At 35.0% G+C, this 5000-nt stretch overlaps 1 protein-coding gene across 3 annotated transcripts in view; it reads left to right on the forward strand.

The window, feature by feature from the left end:
* Rab23 (RAS oncogene family member Rab23) overlaps positions 1-5000 on the forward strand; it is a 177765-nt gene that overhangs the window by 129424 nt on the left and 43341 nt on the right. The window lies entirely within an intron of this gene.

Below are 5000 nucleotides of genomic sequence, written 5' to 3' on the forward strand. Positions count from 1 at the left end.
CTCGTTGACCTGTTTATTATATATATATATATATATATATATATATATATATATATATATATATATATATATATATATATATATATATTATATGTGTGTATGTTTCTATGCCCTTTTGTTTGCGTGCATTGCAAACTTTTGATCTGTCCTTAATTGTGAAAGGTAATGTGATTTCATTTTCTAATAAAAAAGAAACAAGATTGCTTCCATTATTTTAGCAGGGTTACAAGAAAAATCCATTTTGTAAGCTACAGTGCTAGTTGTATGAAATTTATCGAAAAGCGGTTTCAGAGAGGCAATTTACCCTCCATTATGCGTGCTTCATTTGGCAAATGACTGAAGAGTATTTCGAACTGTGAGCATCATAAGAATTATAAATGTAGTGAGTGGTATTAATAAAACAATGATCCCATCTATAGTATGTGAAATATTAACTGACAAAGCATAACTACTTAGTAATAAGTATTAATAATCCAAACGCGTTACTCTAGTTAAAATTTAAGGAAAATTGAAGCGTCATTTTAACATTTAATTTAAAAACTTTATCAAATTGAAAGCGTCTTGTTACGAACATTAAAATTGGTCATCTTTAGGAACGTATATTTATGTAACCGGTTGATAAATATCATTATTGTCATTGGTCGCATTTTTATTTCCAGGAAGCTTTTTCGTAACTTAACGTAAAATTACAAAATATGATCTGAAATTATTTCAGGCCAACATGACTTGCTCCTATTATCATGAGAATTGTCATTACTCAAAGTGCGCTAACTTTAATATAGAACAACGTTTAAAGGCCTTTGATAAAATGGCCAATCAGGAAAGCAGGGTATAACCAATAAACAACATAGCAGAGGATAAGTCAATAATCAGATTAACATGGGAATTGAAAATCCAAAAACGTTTTTTATGATACAAGGTGGTAATCTCCAGTAAATAGGCCCTATTCGACAATTAATAAAAAAACATTGCTGAAACCAGTAACCAACGCTTTAAAGATACAAAGTATGTAATCTCCTAGACGTCTTGCGGTATGAGGTTACAGAAGAACCGCCATTACAGGCTGTAGGAGGTGAACAATACAGCAGTGAATTGCATCGTCAGGCGGTTCTTTAAAAAAGAATAAAAAAAATTCCTTCTTCTCCTGGGTTGAAGGTGAAGGTGATGCGCTAGCGCTTTTTAGCTTCTTTTTTCTTTTGTAGAGTGTGACTGAACGCGTCATTGATCTATCCTGGTGGCTTTTATATGCTTTGTGGAGAGAGAGAGAGAGAGAGAGAGAGAGAGAGAGAGAGAGAGAGAGAGAGAGAGAGAGAGAGAGAGATTTACAAACAAGCACACATACCAAGGCTGTATGAGGAAGAGATGGGGTAAGAGAGAAAGGATAATAAGTCCACGTGCAGTGCAAGGTAATGAGAGAGAGAGAGAGAGAGAGAGATTTACAAACATGCGGACATACCAAGCCTGTATGAGAAGAGATGGGGACAAGAGAAAGGATAATGAGACCACATGCGGTACACAGTAATGAGAAAGAGAGAGAGAGAGAGAGAGAGAGAGAGGGAGAGAGAGAGTGAGGGAGAGAGAGAGAGAGATTTACAAACAAGCAGACATACCAAGACTGTATGAGGAAGAGATGGGGGCAAGAGAGAAAGGACAATAAGTCCACGTGCAGTACAAGGTACTGAGAGAGAGAGAGAGAGAGAGAGAGAGAGAGAGAGAGAGAGAGAGAGAGAGAGATTTACAGACATGCGGACATACCAAGCCTGTATGAGAAGAGATGGGGGCAAGAGAAAGGATAATGAGACCACATGCTGTACACGGCAATGAGAGAGAGAGAGAGAGAGAGAGAGAGAGAGAGAGAGAGAGAGAGAGAGAGAGAGGAAACGAAGACAAACAGAGACAGACAGACAGACAGGCATGTGAAGCCTCATAATTCGGCGTAAAGACTATAATTCCGCAGATGACACACATACTTCATCACCGCAGCAGACGTTTCCACCTGTAATACGCACGAATTATTCCCTTCAGAATTGATGTTCTTTTGTTTGTGCCAAGTGTACTTAAGTGCTCCTTTATTTATAACGAAGGGAAAGGGAAATGAACTTTGCTTATACGAGGCAAGTGCAAGTTATAAGAGGTTTAAGTTTTCCTATGTTGTTGGGTAAGTGCGAGTCGACAGAGCTTGAAACGTCTCCATATTCTTCGAAGGTATCCTGAACATTACTTTCATTATTTTGTTTATACGTTGCTGTATTTTCCGCCTGCCTTATTTCATGGTTTATTATGATTATTTCCTTTCGAGATTATGGGAATGTTGTTTTTTGTTTTTATTTTCTGTTGTTACTGTGGCAAAGTTTATTTTATTTTTTAATATAGGACTCTATCATTTCTTATGGCTGTATATTTTTTAAGATATATTTTAAATGTCTATTTTTCATTGAGGTACATTTCTGTCATTAACTGTAGTGTTGTATTTTAAGCTGAGATCATTCTGGTTGTTTTGGAAAGTGTATTTAATTGTTTTATTTGTATTTAATATTAACAAGATTTACTTCATGTAATATTTTACCGCGATGACTTTGCCGTTATTTATTTTATTCTTTATCTCCAAATTCACACTTAACCTTCACTATTTTCACTTTTCGTTTCCAAATCTATTGACCCGCATCAATCTGTAAACAATGCATCAGTAAATCGTGCGGCAAGAAACAAGGAAGACAAATACTGTCATAATGACGGGAAACCCATTTATCACAGCATGTAATAAATGTCATTTTATGTCTTCGCTGATCGTCGTCTCTCTCCACTGGAAATTGAGCAAATAGCACGAACGAGAAAACAGATTTTTCACATTTCATAGATGACACATTGCGTTTTTCTTCATTCACATCCATTCGTCATTTAACACTAAAATGACGGACTGTCCCAGAAAAGGCGAACTATTTTTTCTGTTGAAATTATGGTATTTCAATACCTTCATCTTTGAAAAATGGCAAAATTACAGGGAAACGGCCCATTTCTTCTTGTAGGTCTGAAATATATTTTTCTTTATACTGCGTTGTTTTTCGTGAAAGAGATTTTCCTTGTTTCTTTATTGAATAATTAGACGTATCTGCATCTTAGTGTCACATAACATTTGCAAATTTATTAAGTGTATAAAAATGCATCAGGTTCAATATATACATATATATAATATATATGTATATATTATATATATAATATATATGTATATATTTCTATATATGTGTGTATGTATGTATGTATGTATATGTAGATCTTCTTCGTTTAACGTGCTTTTTTCCCATTTTTTCATATGGGGTAAGCACGATGCCTTCTTTTTGAAGGACTTTGATTTGGCGTTGGGGTAGGCCGTAGCCTCGATCGGCTGCCCTGCCTGACATCGCTTAGACCCCGGTAGCACATGTGTATATGTATCGTGCCAAATCCCCAGCTCCCTTTCTCCCTGCAGCGAAGAGACGTGAGCGGTTTAGGCCGACAGTTCGAGACATGTAAGGCGTCTATGTTATGTTTTTTAGATGTTGGAGTGGCTTTGTTTGTGTGTGTATTAGTCTGTAACACCCATTTGCTTTCAGCAAACCTATCCGTTGGTTACATACATAATCCCGGGGTGTTTACATGGATGGCAAAGTGTCCGCCCTCTGACCTGGCTGGCTACGGATTTGAACCCGCGACACAGACTTCTTATGAAGTCCGAGTCTGCTGCTCTACCGACCGAGCCATCGAGGCTCCTATGCATATGCATATATATATGTATATATATATATATATATATATATATATATATATATATATATATATATATATATATATATATATTTATAAATGTGTATATATGTATGTGTGTATATATATACACATATTATATATATATATATGTGTGTATATATATGTATATATATATAACTACCACCAGAAGGTTCAAATTTCCGGTTTCTCAGCAAGACTTTAGGGATGAGGTTGTTAGCTAACATTGCCTTCCTCCCCCGCAGCCCCGGCTTTTTAACAGCTGCATGGAGTGACGTCCATAAGTCGGGATTTATCTGTGAATGTGGTAAACTTTAGCCGAGTGCTGTAATATATCGCACATTTGCCAGAAGAGTGACACAATTTAAAAATGTGTTTTTTGAGTTATTAATACCAGCAGATATCCCATTCTTTGTTCCATATTGTGTTATCTTTATTTGTAAAACTAACCACTAGAGGCCATGACATGTCACTATTACACTATAGAGAGTACAGAGAGTTTTAAAATTTAAATTGCTTCTCCTGAAAAATAGCAGTTTTTGAGTTATGTCACTCTTCTGGCAAATGAGCGATTATATACACATACATATATACACATATATATATATATATATATATATATATATATATATATATATATATATATATATATATATATATATATATATATATCGTTGACCCCCGGTATTCGAGGGAGACGAACACCACTAACTCCAGCGAATAGCTCAAATCCGCGAATACTTAAACCCCCTCCAAAAACGCTTATAACTGCCTATTTTGATAGTTCAGAGCACAAAAAAAAAACTAAAAATGCTTTTACCTGAATATTTTAATAGTTTTCTCACAAAAAGTGTATTTAATCACGAAAATTATATGAAATTACAATAATTTGTGAATATTTCTCTATGAATAATACTGCAAATAGGCGAATTTTCTATGAATAATGTGTACATATGTGCTTCAGAGAAATCCGTGAATAGGTGAAGCCGCGAATCCGGAACTGCGAATAGGCGGGGGTCCACTGTATACTTACATATATAGATGTATTTACAAATACATGTATGTGTGTATGTATTATATATATGTATATATGTATGTGTATAAACATATACATATTTTAACATATTTACGACACGTTATGACTGTTCTTTGACTCATTTTCCCCTCCTCTTTCATATAAAGCATTAAATCATTCTGTGTCGAGTAGCTATCAAGTGAACGGCGTTTTCAGACTGTTC

Source organism: Macrobrachium rosenbergii, chromosome 13, assembly GCF_040412425.1.
Source record: "Macrobrachium rosenbergii isolate ZJJX-2024 chromosome 13, ASM4041242v1, whole genome shotgun sequence".
NCBI lineage: Eukaryota > Metazoa > Arthropoda > Malacostraca > Decapoda > Palaemonidae > Macrobrachium > Macrobrachium rosenbergii.